Below are 18697 nucleotides of genomic sequence, written 5' to 3'. Positions count from 1 at the left end.
TGTACATAAATAATGTAAATTATTTACGTCGTACATATTAGCTACGTAACGTTAATTATTATTAATAATTAACTATATATTTTTCTATTTTTTTTAAATTATTAATTTTGATTGTTATTAATATAGTCAGTCGAGAAATTTTGAGACAGTGATTTCCAAATTGTAAAACGTGAAACCGTGGGCGAAAAGAATACAATTATTTGTAGACGAAAAGAGGAAACTATTTTTTCATTTTTGGTCGAAAAGAGGACGTGGGCAAAAAGAGGAAGGTCATTTTTGGCGAAAGGAGTTCAGCCATTCGTTTATAGTAAATGTACATAATATTTTACCGTTGATATTATTGTCGATAAATACAAATTTAAATATCAAACTTAGACCTCCGTCGGACATTTGCACAACTTTACCACATTTCATAAGGTTTTAAATTAAATTACTCGGTGTGTTGTTGATGTAGTGAGGACGTGTTATAAAAATACGTTTTAATGAAGTTTTCACATAAATTCCTAATCAACCAACAGCCATAGACGTCGACAATAAAATTAGACCAAGTCTCGTTAGTCTGCAACGTTGTGAAAGTATGAGAATTTTGAAAACACAGTTGAACTTATATTTTGCATTGCTCTTGAAAACGCTGTGCACGGTTTTAGAATAAAAAAAAAATCCTCCCGCTACACTGTATAGTGCGACACGCGAGTATTATACGACCTTTGAGAAAACAATATTTTGTTTTTCATTTGTTCATCGCTCACTGTTCTGTTTATACGTATACACTTTTACACGGCGCTTTTCGGATTCGTGATCGACTTTTCGGAAGACCTATTTTATCTTATATATTTAGAAGTAGTATAGGATTGAAAACAGTATCCGATTGGTGTATACTCTGATTGGGTTAGAGCTGTTAGAGGTCATCTATCGATTTTCACAGATTCCTTACGGTGGAGTACAATTCCGCAAATTTACGGAATCGCGTAGATTCTAATAGCAATCGATATACATATACACGATTCCGAAAATGTCATATATATATATATATATTATATACACAATTCCGCATAATTTTAACAGCGACGTTACCATTTCGAAAACCATTTTGTATAAACAAAATATCTATTATTGTAACATAATAACATAATATTACGAATGGTTTTGTGCTTTAAACGACTTTGTGATTTTGAAAACAAAACTTTCGGAAAATATGATTTTTGTTTACACTCGTTAAATGATTTTATTTTATTGTGTAACTTGGACTGATGATTAATTATTTCCTCGTGATGAAATATATTTTGGAATAATAACAGGCTCAATAGGAAATTTCATAAGCATTAATTTGATACAAAAAGCTCATTTTTTTGCGTATGAAATCGACATCGTCAAATATCAAGTGACAAAAGTCCATAAATTTGATTTTTGAAATTAAGTATAAGTTAAATGACAGTTACGTTATACAATACATACCTATAAAGCTACAAATATTATACTTACGGACGAAACGTAATCGTAACAAGAAACTACCGAATAACTATGGATGCGTAATAATAATATTATAATGTCGTAATGCTACATTGAAATAGTGGTGCGGTGAGGGACCGGGGAAGGGTCAATCGGACGATGTCTGCGACCCACGAACATACAACGACGTCGGGTGAGTACGCAAAATTAAAAAATCTACATGAACGTACTTTTCGTAGTACAATAATATCAGTTATTGTAGTTGTTGTAATAGAAATTGTATATGACTTCAATACGAGAGTAGGTACCTATTTAAATCGATTTCTATTGTTCCATTTCAAATGCACCGTACAAAAATAATCTATTTGTGAAGTGTGCCCGTAATTCGGTATAGTGCCTAATAATATGTATAATCGCATAATAATAATATTATTGTAATATCAGTAAACGAGCGTTACAACTGATCGTCTATAAATAACCTTACAACAGTAGAGAATATAAATAGTGCGTTTCTCTAGGTATGTTATAGTGTACGTACGTACGTTGTTCGTATGTTTACAATGTATTTATAAATGTTTATTATTATAGTATTATATTATACGTATAGTACATTGTGATGGTTAACAAGGAGTAATGAGACTACCTACGTATCTTTATTATCATTCAAAAATTATTTATTATTAATTTTGTAATATTTACTGTATCAGAAAATTAGGTAGAAAATTTTCTTTTTTTAGCAGAATATTTTGATGTACACAGTAGGTAGTCGGTTGTACTGTAATTTGTGTAGCACTAGTATACAATTGTATATACAATAAACTTATTCCTCAGATTGTGTTTTTTTTTTTTTTTTTTTTTTACTAGTAATTAAAAACAAAGTTTAGAGTAAACTCGCAAACATTTTATATAATCGTTTGAAGTTAAAATGTTTGCAGTTAAAACTATACGAAAATATGTAAATTATTTTAATATTACGGTATTTATGATAAATGTTTTAAGTTAAATAACATGTTCATTTCAATTAACATCTCCATTAGGACAACCTCTGGCGGTCGTGGGATTATATCTAATTTCCTTCGGTTCAAGTTTTATGTTATGTAATTAGATGAGTGACCATTGTTTTTTGTTTATTATTTTTACTTTTCACATTTTATACATTTTTTTTTAGTTAAAAATTCTGAAAGTTCAATATAAAGTACCTCATACGGTTTTTTTAAACATAATTACTTAGCGCCTAACCCTTTCACTGCCACCGATGTACTGTGCATTAAAAATATAGTATTTCAAAATTCTTCATCCGATTACAAATTTATATAGCTCGGCAATCGTTAACCGCAGATAAACGACCCATACACTAATGGAAATATAAGATAACCAAGTTTATTTTAAGTTATCTATCTGATAAATTAACCCCGTAATAATAATAGTGAACTAGGTACCGTTAGTTAAATTTTGAAATCGGATGAAGACTTTTGATACTTTTGATTTTTAAAGTTTCCAAGAAATCAAGAAAATATATAATTACTGGGGAACGGATATTATTGTAAATACATATTTTTATTGGAACGAGATATTTTAAAACTGATAAAAAATGTGTCCGATTTAGATCATATTCTTATTGAAATAAACCATAATTTATTTTACATATTTGGTAAATGAGTACATATTTTGTACATATTTTAGTAATGTTTGATATTTTCATTGATTTTCGCCGACATTTAACACATTTGCCTCGTCTAAAACAGCAAGATATTATGTAATTTTTGACAGGGATATTTTTTAATAGATAAAATTTAGCAAGGATCTCTGGAAATTGAATACACTCCTTTTGATATAGTGAATAAGAATATTATGCCCCTATCACGTTTCTTGATGTGAAACGGAACGGTCTTTTAGTCAATAAAAAAATATTCTCCGACCAAACCGTCGTAAGTTTTTTGTTTGCAAACCTACAGCATATTGTTGTTTCTCATTATTTTGTTCCGGAATAATATACATAATTTTATATACCTACATCATTTGTATTACTTTTATTTAATATTTATAATTATAAAATATTTATTTTTTTGTAATTTTCAATTCTAATACATTTTCTCAATATTTACATATTTTGGATTTTTATTCCATATCTTAAGAAAAATTGATACACAATACATACAATGTACATACATTGATTTTTTTTATTACAATAAAATCCGCTCCTCCCTAGTAATTACATTACATTTTTATGTTAATACCTTCCAAATCTTGAACTAGTAGTGAAAGATCCAAAATAATTTTATTATATTATAGTCAATTAAAAATATCAAAAATGCATATGTGCTATAATTTGCACAACTTTTTTTTATAAGTTGTTGATGTTCAAACTTTCACAAAACTCCATAAAAATCATGAAAATGTACATATTTAGTTAAACAAAACAGACAATTATTATTATTCTGTTAATATTTCATCAAATGATCTCCGATTTTAACAAATTTTAATGTATCATTAAAATAAAAATAAAATGTAAAAAATGTATGATACACCCACCTATTACTTATTATATTATAAATACAACAACAATATTATTATATTTTAATATCTTAAAACGTATGTGTTTAATTTTTTAAAAGAATAAACTGCAATAATACACGGTTTTATTTAGACGTGCAAAGCTATTCAGTGATTCTGTACATATTTAATGTTTATGTACGCGTATTATGGTGAAAATCACAACTTCAGTACTTTATTGATATTATATTGATTTATAACAAAAATAATTAATTAAATTACAATAAATTACTAAAAAAATATAGGATATTTAAGCAACATTTTTTTGTGGGGTTGGCGTTCAACCTGACTTTAATTAAACGGTGTGTTTCGTTGCTAACAGCAACGTTAGCGTCGGGTTGGACTATCTAAATGTATAGACCCTAATGCATGGGCCTATAACATAAGCTGGGGGTCGCTATACGGCTCTAGTTACAACATACTCGCTATCATATTTTGGTTGTTTTGGAGTTCCAAAAGACTTAAAATATATGTTCGGTGTACTCGCATTATGAATAATTATTATACAGGCGCCTATTATACCTAGACGTTAATTCTTAAAGTTTGAGATTTATATAGGTTATATAGCCTTGAGAAAAAATTAAAACATGCTCTTTGATACCGTGCTTCCCAAAATTTAATTAAATGCAATATGCACCAAGGACATAGAAATAAGCACAATAATTTTTTTTAAATCAAATTAGTTTCACACTTATTTATTTTTAAACGTGGGCCTAGCAGAGGCTTGTTTGATGATGTAAGGTAATATAATTTGATTATTAATTGAAATTTCTACACCTTTGTATGACGTCAAATTTAAAATAAATTTAGGATTTTTTTCATAATTTATACGATATACGTAATATACAGTAAATGCTGTGTTTGAAAAACCGTTTATGCTATAATAAAACAAACTGTATATTATTATATTTTTGTCAATTTGTCAATGAATAATAATAATGCGGGTAAATGTAAAACAAACGTTAAAATATGTATATTCATATATATACTTGGGAAAATCATTAAGATGTGTAAAATAATACGCAAAATATGCAAAATGTGCTAAATTGAATTTTATACCTACAAAAATTGTCTATTTTTTAAAATGTATATTTTGTTTATTATACTTTTATGGATCGTTACATCTAAACATGGAAATGAATTTACTATACAAGCCCCAACCTTGTTCATACATTTTGGACCCAAAGCAATCTGAGCGCGTTGAAAATGTATCAATTTATTTTTTTTAAATTATACAGTTATACCAGTAGTTCTACAAGACCATAGATAACAGTTGTTATTCTAACAAATTTAAATACTCAACAATCGCCATTGTCAACGGTTTTATATTTTTAGAGTTTAAAGTTCGAAGTACGATTATATTAACATATTACACCCATGTATTTTGTCGAATGTATACGGTTTTAGATCTGAATGCATAATATACATTGTAATATGATATGGGCTTTCACATATTTTGTTCATTTGTTTCTACACATATATATTTTGATCACAATATTTTCAAAAACATCTCTTGTAAACAGTTTTTGAAGGTTATTTCGAATCGTTACATTTGACGCATGAACGAATAATAGAGAGGCAATGGTAATACTTGTCGGTGGCTTGTTATTATACGTATACGTATTTCTACAATTTTCGGCGGTCGAATAACATATTATACAGCATTGTACCTAGCCGTCTTAGCCAACGCGATTCATTACTTTTGTGTTGACTTTCCGCGCTATATACGAACGTCCAAAGTTAAGTAAATCAATTAATAATGATTTTGATCGATTGTGCAACTGAATTACATCCATTCCGAGGGAGCTTTTAGTATAACATAGTACATGTGACGTGGGTAGAACGCTGCAGTATGGGAAAATATTGAAGAATATTTTAATGCTTTGCGTATAAATATATTGAAATAAATAGACTGTATGCAATAATATACTTTTCGCACATATGTTCTTTATTTTTGTTTTTATCTCTATATAGTTTTTATTTTTTTTAAACATGTAAACAGCGTTTTTAATGTTATTATATATAATGTGCACAAGTATAACGTGTTAAATTGTTTTTATTAGTCGGCTTTTTTTAATTAAGTGATATGACATGTTTTTACTATTCGTTAGTGGTTTGTGTGTATTACAATAATATATAAGCAGAAGCTGCAGGATTGTGGGACTGCCCCACATATTTCTTTTATATTATCACACAGGGGAGGCCAACTTGCGGCTCGTGAGTCACACGTGACTATCGTCGTTGTTAGATGCAGCTCGCGTCTTATTTATAAAATTAAAATTTTGAAATTATTATGAATTTAATTTTTCTGGTATACATTTATGAAAAATTATAAAATTATATAAAATATATCTGTATAAGATCCTCGGCTCTTGGTATTATTGCATTTATCCACGAGGCCCTCGAACCTATTCGTGTTTGCTATAATAAAACCTAATAAGCTATGTGGTCACCATAAACATTAACCACGTTTTGGTGATCTTTAAATTCTAGTGCTCTACATTTTAGTAAGTATCTAATACATTGTTGCGTTTTAATTCGGTAAGGGTAAACATAACTAAATTATATATTAGGTAGGTACTTTATTATTTTAAGCACAAGTAATTTATTCATAGTAATACATTATATTAATTTGTATTTCGTGGGTCGGAAGCGTCGCCCTTTCTAAGGGGTATTCGATAGACAATTATTAAGACACGCGTAGCATCGTATTGCTTTCAAGTGCTGTGTAAGGAAATAAGCGAACATACTGTTTTCAATTTTTTGTGATTATCTCCTTTTTTTTGTACCGTTTTCATATCTAATCCACGCATACATAGTATGCCATGTGAATGAAATTCAAATAAATAAATTATTTTGTCTCCACGAGTTTCGCCAACTAATTAGTAATTTAAACCAATTTAGACCTAAAGCCCGATCAAAATTGCTACTACTTAGAATGATCGGATGTTAAGGGTCCTACTCGTGACTATTTAATAAAGGGTAATATTTAAGCAATTCGTGTACAAGTTGCCGCCTCTCGGTACCTTTGTGTTAATAGTAAATTAGTAAATTATTATTAGTGTGAATTTGAGTACAGTTAAACTTCTAAAATCAAAATTACCACCATGGATATCAAAGACACGACTATATACCACTGTTATTTACTGTCAATTTATAGTAACGTACGCAAGTGAGAAATGATCATAAACAAGAGGTGATACGAGAAATTTAATAATATTTGAACGAATAATATTCCGAAACATTTATGGGCCACGCTTTGACTGAGTAACAAATACTAAATTTATAACAGAAGTACAAACGAAAAATAATGAATTACAGAAATTGTACAACAGACCAAATATTTTAGCGTTTATCGAAAAAAACGCCCAAAGTGTTTTAGTCACACTTAGAAAGCGGATGGCCTATTAATTAAAAAAAGTACTTGTGGAAAAAATAAAAATAGAACAAGATAGAAAAATTGTGATTTTATGTTTAAAACACACGTTACGGGAAAAACGTTCACACCTAGTGAATTGGTCCGATTTATTATTATTATTATTTTTTTTTTTCAATAAAAAGATTAAGATTTTTTACTGAACGCATTACAGTATTAGACTTTTAACTTTTACATTTTTTTACAGTTCGTGTGCAAAAAAGCTTAATAATTTAAATACTTGATATAAGATATGAAAAAAAAAAATGATTTTATTTATTTTGTTGTAATTCAAATAATATTATTCGTATGGAATTAAAAATGTTCGTCATGCACAAGTTAATCATAATATAAAAATTTTAATTATCAAAATATTCATATTAATTTTAAGTTACGATATATTGATATAAATGTTTATAAATTATAACAATAACATATTATATTAATAATATAATTAATTATATGATAAACACGACGTTTTGATTGAAATATTAATGCAACCTGCCGTTTCACTAATTACAAAATAAATAACTAATATCAATTATAAACTTATAGTGGATAATAAAAAAAAATACTAAAATAGATATTAATATTAGAATCGCGTTTTGTACTTTTGCCGTTATTTATCATTTAATTCAAATCAAAAAAAATCCATTGCAGTGTCCTACTTAATACGAGGTAAATTTGAAACCTATTATACAAAATAACGAATTTCACGGTTTTATTTTAATATATTTATTATAATTGAGTAATTATAGTTAATACATACATTTTTAAAAAACGCGTCGACTCGTTTCGAATTAAAAATCAAAAATCAACCAAACAACGAGAAAATTTGTTTAAAAACTCGTGGTGAGAATACTATGCGAATCCGAAACACATTTTTAGTTGTCTAGGGCAGTGGTTCTCAATCTTTTTAGTATCACGGCCCAAATTTACCACGAAAAATCTTTCACGACCCACATGGTTTCTTTTTTCAAAAAGTAGTTATAAAAAACAAAATTGTATTATATAAATACGTATAAATTTGTTATATATATTTAGTATTTTGTAAGTTTATAGTCGATTTACTTTTAGAAAAACGTACTTTTAACAATGAGGTGTATGCGAAATGTGTGCTTGTTTTCTGTTATAGTTAATAACAGCATTGTCATCATAATCTAAAAAATTGTTCGCGACCCACCAAAAATTGACTGACGACCCACCAGTGGGCCACGACCCACACTTTGAGGAACGCTGGTCTAGGATTTCAAGGAAATAATATGTTGATGTATTTAAACATTTTAAACCCGAGCGCTATGTTATAATTATTATCAGTATAGCTCTCGGCGGCTAATTTTTGTTGCCCACTCCCCTCGACAACAATGCGGCCGTTTACGCGATTGCGATACCAAAACGGCACTTACGATTTGCTCCCGCAGTCGTTTTCGAATAAAACTTAAGTGTTTCCGCGGCGTAATAATGTCGTTATAAAAATTTATCGTCATCGTTATTGTGAGCGCGTCGAAGCGTCACTACTCCGATAATATTACTCCTGGAAATCGTGCGGTGCACGCGAACGCGTGTGCACCCGAGCTAAATGTGTCACGCGAGAACAAAAATCATCCAGAACGAGTATAACGGACAATGATAATTTAATGTTACTCATAAGTGATAATCGTCGTCGCGATTACAAGATTGTTGTTTGATGTCCACAAAACGAAGAAGTCCCTTAGACTGTGTTTGTTCAATGAATTTTACCTGTACGCAGGTGATGCGTACGCCATACCTATATAAGCAGTGTGTCACGGGGTTGGTTTTAGCTGTGTGTGTGTGTGTGTGTGTGTGTGTGTGGTAAGACAAATGGTGAAATACGTCGCGGAACAATACGTTTTTTAATATATATATACAGGTATATATGATAAAAACAATCAAATCCCAAAGCCCGTCTTATCTAGAACACCGTCCATTATTTTTAATCACTCGCGTCGATAACTCAATAATAAGTGTGATGTAAAACAGTGTTTTTTAATAACCGGCGTGTCGCCGGATAAGTCCAAATGTGTCACGAAGTACCAATATTAAATTGCACGAGATATACAAACATTTATACACGATTTACAAAAACCAACAGATGTATGATTTTGTATAATTTCTATGACGATTAAAAACAAGTAATCTGTTATTGACATCGTTTTACACGTTTTGTATATTATCACCCGTTATTTTTATTTCGTTATTGTATAATATGTCGCAAAGTATGTAATATTTTAACAGTGCGTCGCTCCATAACACAAAGTTTGAGAAATACCGACCATAGGTGGTAATTGTGGGGGGAGGGCCAAGCCCCCCCCCCCAAAAAAAAAAAAAACATTGAACATTTTTCAAAGTATTGCAAAAAAATTGCCAAATATAGCCCCCCTAAAATTCAATCGAACTTTTTTTTACACACCACGTAGGTATATTATCAATCAGTCGCGTACCACTAATGACTAAAAATAGAACGATCCAAAATTCAAATTGTACAGTTAAATACATTTTTTTTTTTTTAATAATAAGGCAGTTAAATACTACAACTACAGTATAATTATCCTTTATTTATTAGTTTTTTTAAAATAATAAGATACGAACTGAATGGGTTTATTATCCAAAAACGGCCCTCCGCGTACCACAGTTTGAGAATCGCTGATCCATATAATTCGTACAGAAAAAAAAAAAAAAAAAACAGAACAGTAAAATTTTACATTGTATAAACGAGAGACCAGAGACAGACTCGGTACCGGTGTCGTTGAACACGCCGAAAATCATCAAGATTTTGGCGATAACCGATTTACGCAGCATTTCGAAAGCGTCGGCGTGAATTCGAATGTTTCTGAACGAGCCCGCAAAACCTTACCGATATTTACAGGCTTATAGCCAACGAAAACTTATCCGACGGACGTGTATTTACACCCGTTACGTGAATTGGACACACGGACAACGCGTGCGTGAGACCCATCGTCGCGAGTTTGTATTGGATTTGACGGCTAAAGATACGGCATTATATTTAATATAGAATTGAATCTAATATAACTATTATCGTTACATTTTTATTACGTTTCGCGAAACCACCGCAATTGCTATCCAACAGTAATAATATTATTGATTTTTAACCGGACTTGACGCGAATCCCATAAAACTGCGTTTCGGGGTACGCCACTAAAACGTAGCTGGTTTATATAAATACGACGAAATTAAATTTTACTTTTTCCCTGTTTTCTCCTATAATTGTTTCTAATCGATAGTGTAATAAAACAAAATCAAAAACCACGAAATAAACTGTGCTTACCATTAAACCTTTTATTGTTCGACTCGTGACTCCGTGCAATCCGTCTACCGATTGATGTGCAAAGTGATACAAACTTGGAGCACACATTATTAAGATAATGTTACGCGAGCGATTGAAATTTTCAGATTTCGGTTTCAATCTTAAATCCTTTAGGTTCTGTACTGGCTTATATCATATTGTTTTAGAAGCATAAATAATTACACAATATGGTTTTTCTGGAAATTTATATAGTCCCTTGTCATCAGAATTCAAATTAAATTATTCGCTAAGCGAGTTGTACAACTTGTACGTACAAATTATTCTGTCATAACTATTGGACTCCGGAGCCACGAATTAAGCTATTTATTATTTAGTATTATTTAATACGTTATACTAGTATAATGATATGCTATGTAATAAGAATTTAAATCTATGAAGGAAATTAGAACTTTTCGACTATAATGTCTATGATTGTTGCTGTAAAAAGTATAACTATAATCAGGACTACAGAAATATAAATTATTTTTCTATGTAATTTGTATGATACATAGGAGTAAATATAACAAGCGATGTTATGTCTTTTTAGTTAATCTTAGACAATGTTTTCCAAGTACATAATTTATTTCATGTAACAAGTGCTGTAAAGCTGAAACTTTTATTTTGCAGTTTTTAGCATTATCAGGTAATTTTGTTGGTTTTAAATGTTATAATACAGTGGTCCGCAACCGGCGGCGGCTATTGTATTTAGACCGCTTTAAATTCTAAAACGACGAAATTTTTTTCTGTACATTTTATTATTTTAAAATTTTAGATAGTATTTGTTTTTTTTATAGTAAATAATTTAAGAATATAAAATTTTCATTTTTGTCTGGCCCGTGGACTTTTTAATTAGTGAATGTGGCCCGAGAGTATACAAAAAGGTTGCCGACCACTGTTTTAATGCATATTTGTTCGATATACCTACTATACAAATTTAACCTTTTCAAAATAGTATTTTGAGATAAATTTTTTTCTAGATATTAAAGTTGTTTTCGTTTGATAGGCTTATCGAGGTTTTCCATACACATTGTCAACCATTTAATTCATTTCGATTCAATTTTTATCTTATCTTTATTATTTACTGTAGAGCGTCATCTGTAGGTACTCAGACAAATAAAAAATGATTGGTCAGTTTTTTTAATAAAATATTCATTATACCTTATTTATAAATTACCAAATTGTTAAAAAAAATATTATAGGGCATTTTTAAGGTCATATTTGCAATAAAATGTATTTTTGGCTAATTTTTAGAGCATATTTATATAGGTTTAAAGGCATTTAAATCGGAATCCTACACATAATATTATGAATATTATTACGAAACTTTATCCATTTTTAAACTGAGTAAAAATAAAATAATTTTTTACTTATTATTTTTGTCTTTAGATTTTAGAACAATAAATATTTTTAAATTTATTTTCAGTAAGAAGTTCAATTAGTTTAATTAATATCGTAGATAACTATTTAAGTATAAGAATTATATGATATAATTTATATATATCGATTGTTGGAATTTTTATGTATGTACCTCTATAAATGTATTATATTTATGAACATCAATTTTTATCGTGCCTACTTTCCGTCTCTCAAAGTCGTGGATTTTAAACGATTTTCAAGTCAATTTGTAGTTCGTTTATTTAAATTTAACTCAAGTATAACAAGTGTGTGTGAAAGCGTGAGGCGTAAATGTGCTGTAGACTCAACGACTCCGGTACATCTGAATGTGTTGTGCTGAGAGCTTCCTTATATGACGTGTCGTCCCCGATTCTCTTCTCCCAGACTTGAGTTCCATGACTTTATCACGACCTCGCAGTTGCGTGTTTCCGAAAGCTGTGGTTTTCGTACATGTAATTATGCAAAGAGCTATTGCAATTATAAATGGCTTAACGCTATATACAGAGTGATTCTTTTATCAAACAACACTCATTATTTCAAAAAGTATAAAAATATAATTTTTTAATAAAAACGTTGTTTTTTAACAACTTGAAACTATGTGAAAAAATATTTTCAAAAACATTAATACTTTTTGAAATAATGAGTGTTGTTTGATAAAAGAATCATCCTGTATATTGAATAGGTTAACCCCGATTATTCGTGCATTAGAGCTTATAACATATTATTGTAGTTAATCCGATTTCTATGATTATTTGCAATAACAAATCCAAAAATTAGTTGTTATTGCTGAACATGCTTCCTGACAGTTCTTAGAATCGGTAGTAATTAATTGGTAGCTCATCACAAATTATTCAATTTATTTATATTGTTTAATTTTAAGCAGACAAAAATATATGTTTTTTTTATGACTAATAAAAATAAATTATTGATAATAAATAAATATCACTAATGGTCGATTATTGTTTATCGAATTCTTTAACAAATAGATTCATTGATAAAACAAAACAACTTATTAATAATTCATTCGAGAAGTGTTAAAAACCTTCTTATTATAAATTAGAGAAAAAAAGACGTATTTTCATTTTTATAACTAAAATTAAATGAGTTATTGTTCGATTAATATTATTACTATGCCTAATTTTGTTTTAAATTTAGTGAAAAAATATTTCAGAAAAAAATGTAATTTAGTTTACAGTGGTGCACAATAATTTTCAACAAGTGTATCAAGCTAATTTTTAAGATATCATTAATCTACCACTGCTTTGAAAATAAGACAAAAAAAAAATCATCTCGCCTAAGTTACACCGCAATAATCAATAATACATAGTAATCATCTCGGTTTTAGTGGCCTCTGCCACCACCACCTGTACAACCACCAATCTTTTGTCTCTTTATTTTATAGTTGTGTCAGCTAACACCGATGTAGGTACACCCTTTTGTTTACGCCATTGTCAATATAATGTAATATATTATACGTATACATATGTATATGTATAACGCATAGTAGTCGAGAAGCTTCAATTCCGTACAAAATACAAAATTATGGTAGGAAAACTGATTATCCAACGTTTTCTTCTTTATTTAAACCGTTTAATTTCGAACGTACTACAGAGATGATAAAATTACTTTTCTGCGTCGTTACTCCGGCTAAGACTTTATGTAGAAAATAAGCAATTATAACTAATACATTAATACTAATAAGAGTTGAGACTTTTCACTTTGAAACTAAATTAAAATTATTTTCGTTCGTGGAACTAATAGAAAGTGTGTACAAGTAGTAAGTATCTAGGTATACGCTGTTTAACCGTCACTTAAGATATAAGTTGAAATAACTTTGCGATAGTAAATTAAATATTTAAATATTGTACATGGATTTAACGCTATCCACCATAATCATGGGCAAGTATGATTTATGCACGTTGCAAGTTTTCGAGTAACTTTTTATGTTGCCCGTGACAACGGATCAATTAAACAAATGATAAAAGTCACCTGGTACACTCGCTAATAAGGAAGAAATTGTATAATATTTCTAATATTAGTAAATGTTGGCTTTAAAGTTTGCACACACATGGGATATTTTATTTGATAAAACTCTAAACTTTGATTTATTTACATACCCCTGGATTAGCATATTAATAATATTATACACTTTCTGACACGAGAAATTTATATAAATAATAAATAGAAACCATATTTTTAGGTTAAAAAAAATATAGGACTCGCATAGTGCATATCGTACGTCAAATTTTTTTTATTTATAAAATTCCATTTACCGATTTTACATTGAATACATTCTGTATTCAATATAGGTAGGTACCTAAAATTAACTTATATAAATCAGTAAAGAAAATGGTAATAATAAAATTCAAATTATCTGTCTTGAAGGAACCCACTTTATATTTCCAAGTAGCTTTTATAATAGCTTTAGTAATGATTTTCGGAAATAACTTATTTACATGCATCTAAATTTAATAATTTCAAATAATAACTAATAACGTAATGTGTGGTGTGAAAGAAAACTCATTACGTACACGAACACGTAGTATACAAAATAATTGTTAACATTATAAAATTATTGTAAATTAATATACTATTTGATTCAACTATAAAAATATATACTTAAATAATAAATAAAATGTTGTTCATACATCGTTATGATAATCTGTATGGTCTTTGACATTTGTATGGTATTTTATATTTTGTCAAAAAAAAATTATAAACGATTGATTTATTTAATAAAATTTGATTTAATTTTAATACATATGTGTATGAAATTAACTTGATCTGGACACGTTAAATTAAATATTAATAAGTACTTATTTTTTAAAATAAAAGTTTGTACCAACATTCAATAACGAGTTACTTAACTTAGTTTAAATGAACCTAATGTTTTAACTTATTAATGCTGCCCGCCGCTTTGGAAAAGCTACTACCGAAACGTTTTATAAAACTTATATCATATCAATGATATGGTTTAAAGACGACAGATCGGGCCGTCCATATATGATTTATTAGTACGATACTGTAGGTCAAAACTTTAAAAGTAACTGCGAAGCCTAACGCACATTTTTATTTACTATTACAATATAGTGTCTTTGAAATACCCAATTTCTTTTAATACCCATATATTAATTAACTCAGATTTAATGAACTTTAGAATAATTGTCTGCTTTTTCGTAAAAGCAGAAAAAAAATAGTAGACTTTTGATTAGATCAAAAACACATTGTAACATTTACAACTAGTATACGAGACATTACCTTATCTCCAAAAAGTACATTAAAGTAATGCGTAATGCATAGAACCAAAAAGGTTTCTAAAGTTTATAAATGTATAAAATATAGTAAATAATAGGTACTTATTAATTGTAACATGCAATTATTGTTTAATAACAAGTTTTTATAACTGTTTTACGGTGAGATAGTATTACCTCAAAAGTTATTAACAATAACAATACATGGTATAAATTATATTATTATAAATAAATAATAAATATATAATAAATGCAAGAATTAAATCAACTTACCGTAATACCGATGGAAAAATGAACTACTCTTATACCATCATCAAAATCATATAAAGATATACTGACTGAAGTAGACTCCGCTCAAAATCGTTTTCGTGTACAATGATGTTTCATTAAATTAAAAATAAATAATTCCATCAACAGTAACCCAATCGAAACGTCCTACTGTACAGCAAAGAGGTAACCACTTACCCATCATTTTAGTTTCTTAAATTCAATTAGTTACACGCAAGTTAGATTGTTTAGGAAAAATTTGTATTTCTAAATGAGATGTTTATATATTTTTACTGTTTTTTAGGTACCTATTTATAAAAATATGAAATGTCAATATTTATCAATAAAAATTGTTTCACCTGGTCAAAAATCTAGAAAATTTAATTCTTACAGCAAACCTCGTGAGTTTTTATTAGTGGAATTCGAAAAAAAAAAAGTTGGACGTGAATCCACAGTAATTTTTTATAAGCGTTTGTCAAAATCGTGAAATTAAAAATGCATAGGTAACATACTTTATATTCATTGCGAAAATGTTTACCTTAACACAATGTTACTCATGAGATGTTATTAATGAAATTAAAAAAAAAAAACGGTAACCAATTGGGTACCGTTCTGTTACACTGCGTTACTGCTGTACATTAACTGTATGAGTGCTGTGATGAGTGGGTGTGTTAATTTGAATTCAATAAAAAATATCATTATAAACGAAAAACGATTCTGAGCGGAGACAGTCTGTCAGAGTGTCAGTCTACATCACTAAGTATATTTCACTATATTTTTTTTTTGATTTAGCTATAATAAAAGTAATTTATTTTACCATTAGTATTAAGGTCGATTTAATTTTTTTTTTTAATTAATAGTTCTAAATTGCAACAAAATAATTAACATCATTATTTATCGTTTAAATAAGTCATTTCGTCTAAGTTTGAAATTAAAATATCCGTAATTAATAATTACTTTTATATATTTTTTAGATTTTATAATTATAAACTACTTTTGAGTAATCACGTATTCAATTTTCAAAACTTATTCATAGAAATAAATAGTCTTTATGATTCTCTATTACCTATAAAATATTTTGTAATTTTGCGATTTTAACAAATGTCAAAATTCTAACTTCAAATGAAAAAATTAACAATAATATATTAATTCAGGGCTTGGATTTTATAGCATTTGCTAATTATTATAGGATACAGATAAAAATAGCAGAGTGAGTTACAAATTTGTTTTATGCACCAGGGACTCCAAATATGAAATTTCATAATGCTATTTTTTGCATATTTGAAGTATTTTAGGTTTTTAATGCTATTTTTCAAGTTCTGATGCTGTTGTTTGCTAATTTGCATAATATAACGTTTTATTATGTATTTTCATAAATCTAGTTTATAATAATGTGGTATGAAAATTATAAAAATGTTGTCATTTATTTTAGTAATTTATTTTTTTGAATACATTTGAAAAATAGTAAATACTCACATTTTTGTTCACGTTGAAGTCTATTTTTAAATAGTCCGGCGTATTGGCCTATCGAACAGTTATTAAAAATGTAGACAAACTGTAGTTTTTAATTAATTATAAATGTACTTATCAATTCAAAAATAATCTTTAATTATCAAATATAAGTTTTTTTTTAATATTATGAACAGAATACATTTTTATTTTTGCTATTTTTCATGTCTTAGGGCTTATTATTGCGTTTATTTTAAGTTTTTTCGGGATATAATATTATAGCGCATATTTCATTTATTTTCAGTGCTATAAAATCCGAGACCTGTTTATTATGATATCAATATAAACTATCATAATAATTAAAATATTTTGCAGTAGAGCGGTTCCCGTTAGTCCACGTTTTTAAAAATAAAATATATAAATTTTATAAAAGTAGTGAAATTAATTAACCTTGTAGTAGTCTGAAGAGTAAACATCATTATATATTGTGATATATATAAACCCGCCTAATTTGTGTAAAAAAAGGCAATATCGACTTTCAGTGGTAAAAAACTACATTATCCGTGCTCATTAAAATATAATCTATTTTCAAACTAATTTATACTTTTGTTGTTGAATAGTTGAAAACATTAAAAAAGAAAAATTAAATACAATAAAAATGCAATGCAATTACGTCTCTTGCACAGTCACTATTAAATGTAATCAATTTATATTATACAAAGGTATAATTATGACAATTCTTTGTTGTTTCCATTTTTAACGCAATGTATTTTTTATTTACCGAGGTTTCATTACTCATTATGTTTTTGGGTACATAATCTACTAAGTCACAAATCGAGTTATTACTTTCTAAATTTTGTTTCAGAATGATACATAAAAAATACAATACCGTTACCTACTTAATTTTTCGTGTTAATTAAGAACGTTAGTTCTTATAGGAAAATTAATATTATGAAATAAAGATGTATAATAGTAGCTTACTGAAAAGTACAGATAGAAACTATACAAGATCGATTGACAATTTCTTTTTATCGGTTTTAAGTGTTTGAACTGTTTCAAGTGTCTTTAATTTCTCCTATATTTATAACACGCTTTAGTATCCTTGAGTTTTAAAATAGAAATCCTTATCGACCATATCTAGTTTCATGAATAGGAGTATACAGGTATCGATATAGGCGATATAGCCAATGTTGTATTGACTTTTTTTGGTTAGAAATTTCACTTGTTTTCTGTTATATTATTCATACTAAGGCATTAATTAAGCTGTCTATCTAAAATCTAATAAAATATTTTAAATACCTACTACGCCAATTGATTTAGACCATTTTCGTTATTAGGTATTCGTTTAATCATTTTAAATTTCAAATAAATTATGCTTTATATTATTTTGATTTAACATTTTGACTTGTGTTATCATTTTTTTTATTTTTATAAAAAAAAATATTAAATATTAATGCAGTCTAATACTTCTAGCATTTTTATAAATTAAGACTCAGTGAAGTGGTAAGCAAAGGCACAAAAACTACTCGAGCAACTGACTTGCTTTCATCAAATTTTCTTCGGTAAAATACCTCCTAAACGTTCCTTTTTTTT

Source organism: Rhopalosiphum maidis, chromosome 3 (assembly GCF_003676215.2).
Source record: "Rhopalosiphum maidis isolate BTI-1 chromosome 3, ASM367621v3, whole genome shotgun sequence".
Lineage (NCBI taxonomy): Eukaryota > Metazoa > Arthropoda > Insecta > Hemiptera > Aphididae > Rhopalosiphum > Rhopalosiphum maidis.
This window is presented reverse-complemented; position numbering follows the sequence as displayed.